The following is a 13,567-nucleotide window of genomic DNA, read 5'->3' on the forward strand; positions in this document are numbered from 1 at the left end:
ATACTCTTGTTATTTCTAGTACACTTTGTCTGTCTTCATTTTTTGGCTACCCCTGCCAGCCCTCTTTTCCAGATTTCCCAGGCGGTCACCGATCCGAATACTAGCGTTGTTGCTTATCGTCCGTGATCGTACCAGAACAGTTGATTTTCGGTTTTTTTAGTTTTTTATTTAATTATTTAGTTTTTGGAAGTTAGCGCTCCTACAAAACAGTAGGCTCTGACGCATTTCAAGTGCACATCTGTCGATTCGCAGTGTTTCGTTACTTTCAAGGAGTTCCTACCACCCTTCCTTGGCGCATTCTTGCTCAAACTGAGTTCATTACTGTAATTTCGCATCTTACGTTTAATACAGTAGTTTAAAATGCTTGTGGGAGCATCTTTGTCGCACCTGAGAGTCTGTATGAAAAGAGGGCTGGCAGGTGTAGTGAAATAAAATTTAAAAGCAGAGAGAGAGCGCCAACAGCACCTGGTGTTCCCAGGCGGTCACCCATCCAAGTACTAACAGGGCCCGATGTTGCTTAACTTCGGTGATCGGACGAGAACCGGTGTATTCAACATGGTATGGCCGTTGGCGTCCTTATACTGTAGCCGCACGCCAGAAGAAGGCTTCGCCCCTCCTCCCAATACACGCAATCGCCATTTTCGGTGGCACATTTGACGCAAAGCACGTCCTTCCACCTCGACACTCGCGGGAGACGCACCTTCTTATTGTTATCCGGCGCAGGTCTTCCGGGCGGCGGGTGGACTGCGCGGGGTGTGGCAGTGTCCTGCTGGACCGAGGGAAGCGTTCTCACCTGCCTGACACGCGTCGCGCTTCCAGATATTTGCGTAATTCGCACGGTGCATTCTCGGCTGTCCCCTTCCTTCCCGACTTGTCCCGACTTGTCCCGACTTGTCCCGACTTGTCCCGACTTGTCCCGACTTGTCCCGACTTGTCCCGACTTGTCCCGACTGCCGCTCGCTGCCGCTCGGGTCGTGGTCCATATGACAGCACAAGCACGAGAAACATCTGCGAGACTGGCGCCGGACTGACCGGCGTGTCCGAGGCGCCGTGTGCGGCCGTTCGGAGCTACTAGAGCAGCGCTGTGCTGTGCCGTGAAAAGGTGCGAAAACACGGACACAAGACACAGGCGGTTCGACAAAGCATCCATCTCTTCTAGCGGCGAAAGATAAATTTTTGTTTACAAATTTGCAATTGTACACTGCTACAAAACTATAAGCCCTGGGGTATTTCAGAACAGTTCTGTCGTGTCATACTCTTGTTATTTCTAGTACACTTTGTCTGTCTTCATTTTTTGGCTACCCCTGCCAGCCCTCTTTTCCAGATTTCCCAGGCGGTCACCGATCCGAATACTAGCGTTGTTGCTTATCGTCCGTGATCGTACCAGAACAGTTGATTTTCGGTTTTTTTAGTTTTTTATTTAATTATTTAGTTTTTGGAAGTTAGCGCTCCTACAAAACAGTAGGCTCTGACGCATTTCAAGTGCACATCTGTCGATTCGCAGTGTTTCGTTACTTTCAAGGAGTTCCTACCACCCTTCCTTGGCGCATTCTTGCTCAAACTGAGTTCATTACTGTAATTTCGCATCTTACGTTTAATACAGTAGTTTAAAAGGCTTGTGGGAGCATCTTTGTCGCACCTGAGAGTCTGTATGAAAAGAGGGCTGGCAGGTGTAGTGAAATAAAATTTAAAAGCAGAGAGAGAGCCAACAGCACCTGGTGTTCCCAGGCGGTCACCCATCCAAGTACTAACAGGGCCCGATGTTGCTTAACTTCGGTGATCAGACGAGAACCGGTGTATTCAACATGGTATGGCCGTTGGCGTCCTTATACTGTAGCCACACGCCAGAAGAAGGCTTCGCCCCTCCTCCCAATACACGCAATCGCCATTTTCGGTGGCACATTTGACGCAAAGCACGTCCTTCCACCTCGACACTCGCGGGAGACGCACCTTCTTATTGTTATCCGGCGCAGGTCTTCCGGGCGGCGGGTGGACTGCGCGGGGTGTGGCAGTGTCCTGCTGGACCGAGGGAAGCGTTCTCACCTGCCTGAAACGCGTCGCGCTTCCAGATATTTGCGTAATTCGCACGGTGCATTCTCGGCTGTCCCCTTCCTTCCCGACTTGTCCCGACTTTGGTCGACTGCCGCTCGCTGCCGCTCGGGTCGTGGTCCATATGACAGCACAAGCACGAGAAACATCTGCGAGACTGGCGCCGGACTGACCGGCGTGTCCGAGGCGCCGTGTGCGGCCGTTCGGAGCTACTAGAGCAGCGCTGTGCTGTGCCGTGAAAAGGTGCGAAAACACGGACACAAGACACAGGCGGTTCGACAAAGCATCCATCTCTTCTAGCGGCGAAAGATAAATTTTTGTTTACAAATTTGCAATTGTACACTGCTACAAAACTATAAGCCCTGGGGTATTTCAGAACAGTCCTGTCGTGTCATACTCTTGTTATTTCTAGAGACACTTTGTCTGTCTTCATTTTTTGGCTACCCCTGCCAGCCCTCTTTTCCAGATTTCCCAGGCGGTCACCGATCCGAATACTAGCGTTGTTGCTTATCGTCCGTGATCGTACCAGAACAGTTGATTTTCGGTTTTTTTAGTTTTTTATTTAATTATTTAGTTTTTGGAAGTTAGCGCTCCTACAAAACAGTAGGCTCTGACGCATTTCAAGTGCACATCTGTCGATTCGCAGTGTTTCGTTACTTTCAAGGAGTTCCTACCACCCTTCCTTGGCGCATTCTTGCTCAAACTGAGTTCATTACTGTAATTTCGCATCTTACGTTTAATACAGTAGTTTAAAAGGCTTGTGGGAGCATCTTTGTCGCACCTGAGAGTCTGTATGAAAAGAGGGCTGGCAGGTGTAGTGAAATAAAATTTAAAAGCAGAGAGAGAGCCAACAGCACCTGGTGTTCCCAGGCGGTCACCCATCCAAGTACTAACAGGGCCCGATGTTGCTTAACTTCGGTGATCAGACGAGAACCGGTGTATTCAACATGGTATGGCCGTTGGCGTCCTTATACTGTAGCCACACGCCAGAAGAAGGCTTCGCCCCTCCTCCCAATACACGCAATCGCCATTTTCGGTGGCACATTTGACGCAAAGCACGTCCTTCCACCTCGACACTCGCGGGAGACGCACCTTCTTATTGTTATCCGGCGCAGGTCTTCCGGGCGGCGGGTGGACTGCGCGGGGTGTGGCAGTGTCCTGCTGGACCGAGGGAAGCGTTCTCACCTGCCTGAAACGCGTCGCGCTTCCAGATATTTGCGTAATTCGCACGGTGCATTCTCGGCTGTCCCCTTCCTTCCCGACTTGTCCCGACTTTGCTCGACTGCCGCTCGCTGCCGCTCGGGTCGTGGTCCATATGACAGCACAAGCACGAGAAACATCTGCGAGACTGGCGCCGGACTGACCGGCGTGTCCGAGGCGCCGTGTGCGGCCGTTCGGAGCTACTAGAGCAGCGCTGTGCTGTGCCGTGAAAAGGTGCGAAAACACGGACACAAGACACAGGCGGTTCGACAAAGCATCCATCTCTTCTAGCGGCGAAAGATAAATTTTTGTTTACAAATTTGCAATTGTACACTGCTACAAAACTATAAGCCCTGGGGTATTTCAGAACAGTCCTGTCGTGTCATACTCTTGTTATTTCTAGAGACACTTTGTCTGTCTTCATTTTTTGGCTACCCCTGCCAGCCCTCTTTTCCAGATTTCCCAGGCGGTCACCGATCCGAATACTAGCGTTGTTGCTTATCGTCCGTGATCGTACCAGAACAGTTGATTTTCGGTTTTTTTAGTTTTTTATTTAATTATTTAGTTTTTGGAAGTTAGCGCTCCTACAAAACAGTAGGCTCTGACGCATTTCAAGTGCACATCTGTCGATTCGCAGTGTTTCGTTACTTTCAAGGAGTTCCTACCACCCTTCCTTGGCGCATTCTTGCTCAAACTGAGTTCATTACTGTAATTTCGCATCTTACGTTTAATACAGTAGTTTAAAAGGCTTGTGGGAGCATCTTTGTCGCACCTGAGAGTCTGTATGAAAAGAGGGCTGGCAGGTGTAGTGAAATAAAATTTAAAAGCAGAGAGAGAGCCAACAGCACCTGGTGTTCCCAGGCGGTCACCCATCCAAGTACTAACAGGGCCCGATGTTGCTTAACTTCGGTGATCGGACGAGAACCGGTGTATTCAACATGGTATGGCCGTTGGCGTCCTTATACTGTAGCCGCACGCCAGAAGAAGGCTTCGCCCCTCCTCCCAATACACGCAATCGCCATTTTCGGTGGCACATTTGACGCAAAGCACGTCCTTCCACCTCGACACTCGCGGGAGACGCACCTTCTTATTGTTATCCGGCGCAGGTCTTCCGGGCGGCGGGTGGACTGCGCGGGGTGTGGCAGTGTCCTGCTGGACCGAGGGAAGCGTTCTCACCTGCCTGACACGCGTCGCGCTTCCAGATATTTGCGTAATTCGCACGGTGCATTCTCGGCTGTCCCCTTCCTTCCCGACTTGTCCCGACTTTGGTCGACTGCCGCTCGCTGCCGCTCGGGTCGTGGTCCATATGACAGCACAAGCACGAGAAACATCTGCGAGACTGGCGCCGGACTGACCGGCGTGTCCGAGGCGCCGTGTGCGGCCGTTCGGAGCTACTAGAGCAGCGCTGTGCTGTGCCGTGAAAAGGTGCGAAAACACGGACACAAGACACAGGCGGTTCGACAAAGCATCCATCTCTTCTAGCGGCGAAAGATAAATTTTTGTTTACAAATTTGCAATTGTACACTGCTACAAAACTATAAGCCCTGGGGTATATCAGAACAGTTCTGTCGTGTCATACTCTTGTTATTTCTAGTACACTTTGTCTGTCTTCATTTTTTGGCTACCCCTGCCAGCCCTCTTTTCCAGATTTCCCAGGCGGTCACCGATCCGAATACTAGCGTTGTTGCTTATCGTCCGTGATCGTACCAGAACAGTTGATTTTCGGTTTTTTTAGTTTTTTATTTAATTATTTAGTTTTTGGAAGTTAGCGCTCCTACAAAATAGTAGGCTCTGACGCATTTCAAGTGCACATCTGTCGATTCGCAGTGTTTCGTTACTTTCAAGGAGTTCCTACCACCCTTCCTTGGCGCATTCTTGCTCAAACTGAGTTCATTACTGTAATTTCGCATCTTACGTTTAATACAGTAGTTTAAAAGGCTTGTGGGAGCATCTTTGTCGCACCTGAGAGTCTGTATGAAAAGAGGGCTGGCAGGTGTAGTGAAATAAAATTTAAAAGCAGAGAGAGAGAGCCAACAGCACCTGGTGTTCCCAGGCGGTCACCCATCCAAGTACTAACAGGGCCCGATGTTGCTTAACTTCGGTGATCGGACGAGAACCGGTGTATTCAACATGGTATGGCCGTTGGCGTCCTTATACTGTAGTCGCACGCCAGAAGAAGGCTTCGCCCCTCCTCCCAATACACGCAATCGCCATTTTCGGTGGCACATTTGACGCAAAGCACGTCCTTCCACCTCGACACTCGCGGGAGACGCACCTTCTTATTGTTATCCGGCGCAGGTCTTCCGGGCGGCGGGTGGACTGCGCGGGGTGTGGCAGTGTCCTGCTGGACCGAGGGAAGCGTTCTCACCTGCCTGACACGCGTCGCGCTTCCAGATATTTGCGTAATTCGCACGGTGCATTCTCGGCTGTCCCCTTCCTTCCCGACTTGTCCCGACTTTGCTCGACTGCCGCTCGCTGCCGCTCGGGTCGTGGTCCATATGACAGCACAAGCACGAGAAACATCTGCGAGACTGGCGCCGGACTGACCGGCGTGTCCGAGGCGCCGTGTGCGGCCGTTCGGAGCTACTAGAGCAGCGCTGTGCTGTGCCGTGAAAAGGTGCGAAAACACGGACACAAGACACAGGCGGTTCGACAAAGCATCCATCTCTTCTAGCGGCGAAAGATAAATTTTTGTTTACAAATTTGCAATTGTACACTGCTACAAAACTATAAGCCCTGGGGTATTTCAGAACAGTTCTGTCGTGTCATACTCTTGTTATTTCTAGTACACTTTGTCTGTCTTCATTTTTTGGCTACCCCTGCCAGCCCTCTTTTCCAGATTTCCCAGGCGGTCACCGATCCGAATACTAGCGTTGTTGCTTATCGTCCGTGATCGTACCAGAACAGTTGATTTTCGGTTTTTTTAGTTTTTTATTTAATTATTTAGTTTTTGGAAGTTAGCGCTCCTACAAAACAGTAGGCTCTGACGCATTTCAAGTGCACATCTGTCGATTCGCAGTGTTTCGTTACTTTCAAGGAGTTCCTACCACCCTTCCTTGGGGCATTCTTGCTCAAACTGAGTTCATTACTGTAATTTCGCATCTTACGTTTAATACAGTAGTTTAAAAGGCTTGTGGGAGCATCTTTGTCGCACCTGAGAGTCTGTATGAAAAGAGGGCTGGCAGGTGTAGTGAAATAAAATTTAAAAGCAGAGAGAGAGCCAACAGCACCTGGTGTTCCCAGGCGGTCACCCATCCAAGTACTAACAGGGCCCGATGTTGCTTAACTTCGGTGATCAGACGAGAACCGGTGTATTCAACATGGTATGGCCGTTGGCGTCCTTATACTGTAGCCACACGCCAGAAGAAGGCTTCGCCCCTCCTCCCAATACACGCAATCGCCATTTTCGGTGGCACATTTGACGCAAAGCACGTCCTTCCACCTCGACACTCGCGGGAGACGCACCTTCTTATTGTTATCCGGCGCAGGTCTTCCGGGCGGCGGGTGGACTGCGCGGGGTGTGGCAGTGTCCTGCTGGACCGAGGGAAGCGTTCTCACCTGCCTGAAACGCGTCGCGCTTCCAGATATTTGCGTAATTCGCACGGTGCATTCTCGGCTGTCCCCTTCCTTCCCGACTTGTCCCGACTTTGCTCGACTGCCGCTCGCTGCCGCTCGGGTCGTGGTCCATATGACAGCACAAGCACGAGAAACATCTGCGAGACTGGCGCCGGACTGACCGGCGTGTCCGAGGCGCCGTGTGCGGCCGTTCGGAGCTACTAGAGCAGCGCTGTGCTGTGCCGTGAAAAGGTGCGAAAACACGGACACAAGACACAGGCGGTTCGACAAAGCATCCATCTCTTCTAGCGGCGAAAGATAAATTTTTGTTTACAAATTTGCAATTGTACACTGCTACAAAACTATAAGCCCTGGGGTATTTCAGAACAGTCCTGTCGTGTCATACTCTTGTTATTTCTAGAGACACTTTGTCTGTCTTCATTTTTTGGCTACCCCTGCCAGCCCTCTTTTCCAGATTTCCCAGGCGGTCACCGATCCGAATACTAGCGTTGTTGCTTATCGTCCGTGATCGTACCAGAACAGTTGATTTTCGGTTTTTTTAGTTTTTTATTTAATTATTTAGTTTTTGGAAGTTAGCGCTCCTACAAAACAGTAGGCTCTGACGCATTTCAAGTGCACATCTGTCGATTCGCAGTGTTTCGTTACTTTCAAGGAGTTCCTACCACCCTTCCTTGGCGCATTCTTGCTCAAACTGAGTTCATTACTGTAATTTCGCATCTTACGTTTAATACAGTAGTTTAAAAGGCTTGTGGGAGCATGTTTGTCGCACCTGAGAGTCTGTATGAAAAGAGGGCTGGCAGGTGTAGTGAAATAAAATTTAAAAGCAGAGAGAGAGCCAACAGCACCTGGTGTTCCCAGGCGGTCACCCATCCAAGTACTAACAGGGCCCGATGTTGCTTAACTTCGGTGATCGGACGAGAACCGGTGTATTCAACATGGTATGGCCGTTGGCGTCCTTATACTGTAGCCGCACGCCAGAAGAAGGCTTCGCCCCTCCTCCCAATACACGCAATCGCCATTTTCGGTGGCACATTTGACGCAAAGCACGTCCTTCCACCTCGACACTCGCGGGAGACGCACCTTCTTATTGTTATCCGGCGCAGGTCTTCCGGGCGGCGGGTGGACTGCGCGGGGTGTGGCAGTGTCCTGCTGGACCGAGGGAAGCGTTCTCACCTGCCTGACACGCGTCGCGCTTCCAGATATTTGCGTAATTCGCACGGTGCATTCTCGGCTGTCCCCTTCCTTCCCGACTTGTCCCGACTTTGGTCGACTGCCGCTCGCTGCCGCTCGGGTCGTGGTCCATATGACAGCACAAGCACGAGAAACATCTGCGAGACTGGCGCCGGACTGACCGGCGTGTCCGAGGCGCCGTGTGCGGCCGTTCGGAGCTACTAGAGCAGCGCTGTGCTGTGCCGTGAAAAGGTGCGAAAACACGGACACAAGACACAGGCGGTTCGACAAAGCATCCATCTCTTCTAGCGGCGAAAGATAAATTTTTGTTTACAAATTTGCAATTGTACACTGCTACAAAACTATAAGCCCTGGGGTATATCAGAACAGTTCTGTCGTGTCATACTCTTGTTATTTCTAGTACACTTTGTCTGTCTTCATTTTTTGGCTACCCCTGCCAGCCCTCTTTTCCAGATTTCCCAGGCGGTCACCGATCCGAATACTAGCGTTGTTGCTTATCGTCCGTGATCGTACCAGAACAGTTGATTTTCGGTTTTTTTAGTTTTTTATTTAATTATTTAGTTTTTGGAAGTTAGCGCTCCTACAAAATAGTAGGCTCTGACGCATTTCAAGTGCACATCTGTCGATTCGCAGTGTTTCGTTACTTTCAAGGAGTTCCTACCACCCTTCCTTGGCGCATTCTTGCTCAAACTGAGTTCATTACTGTAATTTCGCATCTTACGTTTAATACAGTAGTTTAAAAGGCTTGTGGGAGCATCTTTGTCGCACCTGAGAGTCTGTATGAAAAGAGGGCTGGCAGGTGTAGTGAAATAAAATTTAAAAGCAGAGAGAGAGAGCCAACAGCACCTGGTGTTCCCAGGCGGTCACCCATCCAAGTACTAACAGGGCCCGATGTTGCTTAACTTCGGTGATCGGACGAGAACCGGTGTATTCAACATGGTATGGCCGTTGGCGTCCTTATACTGTAGTCGCACGCCAGAAGAAGGCTTCGCCCCTCCTCCCAATACACGCAATCGCCATTTTCGGTGGCACATTTGACGCAAAGCACGTCCTTCCACCTCGACACTCGCGGGAGACGCACCTTCTTATTGTTATCCGGCGCAGGTCTTCCGGGCGGCGGGTGGACTGCGCGGGGTGTGGCAGTGTCCTGCTGGACCGAGGGAAGCGTTCTCACCTGCCTGACACGCGTCGCGCTTCCAGATATTTGCGTAATTCGCACGGTGCATTCTCGGCTGTCCCCTTCCTTCCCGACTTGTCCCGACTTTGGTCGACTGCCGCTCGCTGCCGCTCGGGTCGTGGTCCATATGACAGCACAAGCACGAGAAACATCTGCGAGACTGGCGCCGGACTGACCGGCGTGTCCGAGGCGCCGTGTGCGGCCGTTCGGAGCTACTAGAGCAGCGCTGTGCTGTGCCGTGAAAAGGTGCGAAAACACGGACACAAGACACAGGCGGTTCGACAAAGCATCCATCTCTTCTAGCGGCGAAAGATAAATTTTTGTTTACAAATTTGCAATTGTACACTGCTACAAAACTATAAGCCCTGGGGTATTTCAGAACAGTCCTGTCGTGTCATACTCTTGTTATTTCTAGTACACTTTGTCTGTCTTCATTTTTTGGCTACCCCTGCCAGCCCTCTTTTCCAGATTTCCCAGGCGGTCACCGATCCGAATACTAGCGTTGTTGCTTATCGTCCGTGATCGTACCAGAACAGTTGATTTTCGGTTTTTTTAGTTTTTTATTCAATTATTTAGTTTTTGGAAGTTAGCGCTCCTACAAAACAGTAGGCTCTGACGCATTTCAAGTGCACATCTGTCGATTCGCAGTGTTTCGTTACTTTCAAGGAGTTCCTACCACCCTTCCTTGGCGCATTCTTGCTCAAACTGAGTTCATTACTGTAATTTCGCATCTTACGTTTAATACAGTAGTTTAAAAGGCTTGTGGGAGCATCTTTGTCGCACCTGAGAGTCTGTATGAAAAGAGGGCTGGCAGGTGTAGTGAAATAAAATTTAAAAGCAGAGAGAGAGCCAACAGCACCTGGTGTTTCCAGGCGGTCACCCATCCAAGTACTAACAGGGCCCGATGTTGCTTAACTTCGGTGATCGGACGAGAACCGGTGTATTCAACATGGTATGGCCGTTGGCGTCCTTATACTGTAGCCGCACGCCAGAAGAAGGCTTCGCCCCTCCTCCCAATACACGCAATCGCCATTTTCGGTGGCACATTTGACGCAAAGCACGTCCTTCCACCTCGACACTCGCGGGAGACGCACCTTCTTATTGTTATCCGGCGCAGGTCTTCCGGGCGGCGGGTGGACTGCGCGGGGTGTGGCAGTGTCCTGCTGGACCGAGGGAAGCGTTCTCACCTGCCTGACACGCGTCGCGCTTCCAGATATTTGCGTAATTCGCACGGTGCATTCTCGGCTGTCCCCTTCCTTCCCGACTTGTCCCGACTTTGCTCGACTGCCGCTCGCTGCCGCTCGGGTCGTGGTCCATATGACAGCACAAGCACGAGAAACATCTGCGAGACTGGCGCCGGACTGGCCGGCGTGTCCGAGGCGCCGTGTGTGGCCGTTCGGAGCTACTAGAGCAGCGCTGTGCTGTGCCGTGAAAAGGTGCGAAAACACGGACACAAGACACAGGCGGTTCGACAAAGCATCCATCTCTTCTAGCGGCGAAAGATAAATTTTTGTTTACAAATTTGCAATTGTACACTGCTACAAAACTATAAGCCCTGGGGTATTTCAGAACAGTCCTGTCGTGTCATACTCTTGTTATTTCTAGAGACACTTTGTCTGTCTACATTTTTTGGCTACCCCTGCCAGCCCTCTTTTCCAGATTTCCCAGGCGGTCACCGATCCGAATACTAGCGTTGTTGCTTATCGTACGTGATCGTACCAGAACAGTTGATTTTCGGTTTTTTAGTTTTTTATTTAATTATTTAGTTTTTGGAAGTTAGCGCTCCTACAAAACAGTAGGCTCTGACGCATTTCAAGTGCACATCTGTCGATTCGCAGTGTTTCGTTACTTTCAAGGAGTTCCTACCACCCTTCCTTGGCGCATTCTTGCTCAAACTGAGTTCATTACTGTAATTTCGCATCTTACGTTTAATACAGTAGTTTAAAAGGCTTGTGGGAGCATCTTTGTCGCACCTGAGAGTCTGTATGAAAAGAGGGCTGGCAGGTGTAGTGAAATAAAATTTAAAAGCAGAGAGAGAGCCAACAGCACCTGGTGTTCCCAGGCGGTCACCCATCCAAGTACTAACAGGGCCCGATGTTGCTTAACTTCGGTGATCGGACGAGAACCGGTGTATTCAACATGGTATGGCCGTTGGCGTCCTTATACTGTAGCCGCACGCCAGAAGAAGGCTTCGCCCCTCCTCCCAATACACGCAATCGCCATTTTCGGTGGCACATTTGACGCAAAGCGCGTCCTTCCACCTCGACACTCGCGGGAGACGCACCTTCTTATTGTTATCCGGCGCAGGTCTTCCGGGCGGCGGGTGGACTGCGCGGGGTGTGGCAGTGTCCTGCTGGACCGAGGGAAGCGTTCTCACCTGCCTGACACGCGTCGCGCTTCCAGATATTTGCGTAATTCGCACGGTGCATTCTTGGCTGTCCCCTTCCTTCCCGACTTGTCCCGACTTTGCTCGACTGCCGCTCGAGTCGTAGTCCATATGACAGCACAAGCACGAGAAACATCTGCGAGACTGGCGCCGGACTGACCGGCGTGTCCGAGGCGCCGTGTGCGGCCGTTCGGAGCTACTAGAGCAGCGCTGTGCTGTGCCGTGAAAAGGTGCGAAAACACGGACACAAGACACAGGCGGTTCGACAAAGCATCCATCTCTTCTAGCGGCGAAACATAAATTTTTGTTTACAAATTTGCAATTGTACACTGCTACAAAACTATAAGCCCTGGGGTATTTCAGAACAGTTCTGTCGTGTCATACTCTTGTTATTTCTAGAGACACTTTGTCTGTCTTCATTTTTTGGCTACCCCTGCCAGCCCTCTTTTCCAGATTTCCCAGGCGGTCACCGATCCGAATACTAGCGTTGTTGCTTATCGTCCGTGATCGTACCAGAACAGTTGATTTTCGGTTTTTTTAGTTTTTTATTTAATTATTTAGTTTTTGGAAGTTAGCGCTCCTACAAAACAGTAGGCTCTGACGCATTTCAAGTGCACATCTGTCGATTCGCAGTGTTTCGTTACTTTCAAGGAGTTCCTACCACCCTTCCTTGGCGCATTCTTGCTCAAACTGAGTTCATTACTGTAATTTCGCATCTTACGTTTAATACAGTAGTTTAAAAGGCTTGTGGGAGCATCTTTGTCGCACCTGAGAGTCTGTATGAAAAGAGGGCTGGCAGGTGTAGTGAAATAAAATTTAAAAGCAGAGAGAGAGCCAACAGCACCTGGTGTTCCCAGGCGGTCACCCATCCAAGTACTAACAGGGCCCGATGTTGCTTAACTTCGGTGATCGGGCGAGAACCGGTGTATTCAACATGGTATGGCCGTTGGCGTCCTTATACTGTAGCCGCACGCCAGAAGAAGGCTTCGCCCCTCCTCCCAATACACGCAATCGCCATTTTCGGTGGCACATTTGATGCAAAGCACGTCCTTCCACCTCGGCACTCGCGGGAGACGCACCTTCTTATTGTTATCCGGCGCAGGTCTTCCGGGCGGCGGGTGGACTGCGCGGGGTGTGGCAGTATCCTGCTGGACCGAGGGAAGCGTTCTCACCTGCCTGACACGCGTCGCGCTTCCAGATATTTGCGTAATTCGCACGGTGCATTCTCGGCTGTCCCCTTCCTTCCCGACTTGTCCCGACTTTGCTCGACTGCCGCTCGCTGCCGCTCGGGTCGTGGTCCATATGACAGCACAAGCACGAGAAACATCTGCGAGACTGGCGCCGGACTGACCGGCGTGTCCGAGGCGCCGTGTGCGGCCGTTCGGAGCTACTAGAGCAGCGCTGTGCTGTGCCGTGAAAAGGTGCGAAAACACGGACACAAGACACAGGCGGTTCGACAAAGCATCCATCTCTTCTAGCGGCGAAAGATAAATTTTTGTTTACAAATTTGCAATTGTACACTGCTACAAAACTATAAGCCCTGGGGTATTTCAGAACAGTCCTGTCGTGTCATACTCTTGTTATTTCTAGTACACTTTGTCTGTCTTCATTTTTTGGCTACCCCTGCCAGCCCTCTTTTCCAGATTTCCCAGGCGGTCACCGATCCGAATACTAGCGTTGTTGCTTATCGTCCGTGATCGTACCAGAACAGTTGATTTTCGGTTTTTTTAGTTTTTTATTTAATTATTTAGTTTTTGGAAGTTAGCGCTCCTACAAAACAGTAGGCTCTGACGCATTTCAAGTGCACATCTGTCGATTCGCAGTGTTTCGTTACTTTCAAGGAGTTCCTACCACCCTTCCTTGGCGCATTCTTGCTCAAACTGAGTTCATTACTGTAATTTCGCATCTTACGTTTAATACAGTAGTTTAAAATGCTTGTGGGAGCATCTTTGTCGCACCTGAGAGTCTGTATGAAAAGAGGGCTGGCA

At 50.5% G+C, this 13,567-nt stretch overlaps 11 non-coding genes across 11 annotated transcripts; all 11 read right to left on the reverse strand.

The window, feature by feature from the left end:
• Positions 1 to 453: 453 nt before the first annotated feature.
• On the reverse strand, positions 454 to 572 carry LOC126274181 (5S ribosomal RNA). The gene has a single exon (XR_007550008.1). It is a non-coding gene; the product is annotated as a 5S ribosomal RNA (ribosomal RNA).
• A 1,131-nt stretch (positions 573 to 1,703) lies between these two features.
• LOC126274136 (5S ribosomal RNA) lies at positions 1,704 to 1,822 on the reverse strand. The gene has a single exon (XR_007549963.1). It is a non-coding gene; the product is annotated as a 5S ribosomal RNA (ribosomal RNA).
• A 1,072-nt stretch (positions 1,823 to 2,894) lies between these two features.
• LOC126274137 (5S ribosomal RNA) lies at positions 2,895 to 3,013 on the reverse strand. The gene has a single exon (XR_007549964.1). It is a non-coding gene; the product is annotated as a 5S ribosomal RNA (ribosomal RNA).
• Positions 3,014 to 4,085: 1,072 nt separating this feature from the next.
• LOC126274101 (5S ribosomal RNA) lies at positions 4,086 to 4,204 on the reverse strand. Its single transcript, XR_007549929.1, has one exon. It is a non-coding gene; the product is annotated as a 5S ribosomal RNA (ribosomal RNA).
• A 1,073-nt stretch (positions 4,205 to 5,277) lies between these two features.
• Positions 5,278 to 5,396, reverse strand: LOC126274102 (5S ribosomal RNA). Its single transcript, XR_007549930.1, has one exon. It is a non-coding gene; the product is annotated as a 5S ribosomal RNA (ribosomal RNA).
• Positions 5,397 to 6,467: 1,071 nt separating this feature from the next.
• LOC126274138 (5S ribosomal RNA) lies at positions 6,468 to 6,586 on the reverse strand. Its single transcript, XR_007549965.1, has one exon. It is a non-coding gene; the product is annotated as a 5S ribosomal RNA (ribosomal RNA).
• A 1,072-nt stretch (positions 6,587 to 7,658) lies between these two features.
• LOC126274103 (5S ribosomal RNA) lies at positions 7,659 to 7,777 on the reverse strand. The gene has a single exon (XR_007549931.1). It is a non-coding gene; the product is annotated as a 5S ribosomal RNA (ribosomal RNA).
• A 1,073-nt stretch (positions 7,778 to 8,850) lies between these two features.
• LOC126274104 (5S ribosomal RNA) lies at positions 8,851 to 8,969 on the reverse strand. Its single transcript, XR_007549932.1, has one exon. It is a non-coding gene; the product is annotated as a 5S ribosomal RNA (ribosomal RNA).
• A 1,071-nt stretch (positions 8,970 to 10,040) lies between these two features.
• Positions 10,041 to 10,159, reverse strand: LOC126274273 (5S ribosomal RNA). Its single transcript, XR_007550099.1, has one exon. It is a non-coding gene; the product is annotated as a 5S ribosomal RNA (ribosomal RNA).
• Positions 10,160 to 11,230: 1,071 nt separating this feature from the next.
• LOC126274105 (5S ribosomal RNA) lies at positions 11,231 to 11,349 on the reverse strand. The gene has a single exon (XR_007549933.1). It is a non-coding gene; the product is annotated as a 5S ribosomal RNA (ribosomal RNA).
• A 1,062-nt stretch (positions 11,350 to 12,411) lies between these two features.
• LOC126274250 (5S ribosomal RNA) lies at positions 12,412 to 12,530 on the reverse strand. Its single transcript, XR_007550076.1, has one exon. It is a non-coding gene; the product is annotated as a 5S ribosomal RNA (ribosomal RNA).
• Between the last annotated feature and the right edge of the window lie 1,037 nt (positions 12,531 to 13,567).

This window comes from Schistocerca gregaria, chromosome 5 (assembly GCF_023897955.1).
Source record: "Schistocerca gregaria isolate iqSchGreg1 chromosome 5, iqSchGreg1.2, whole genome shotgun sequence".
NCBI lineage: Eukaryota > Metazoa > Arthropoda > Insecta > Orthoptera > Acrididae > Schistocerca > Schistocerca gregaria.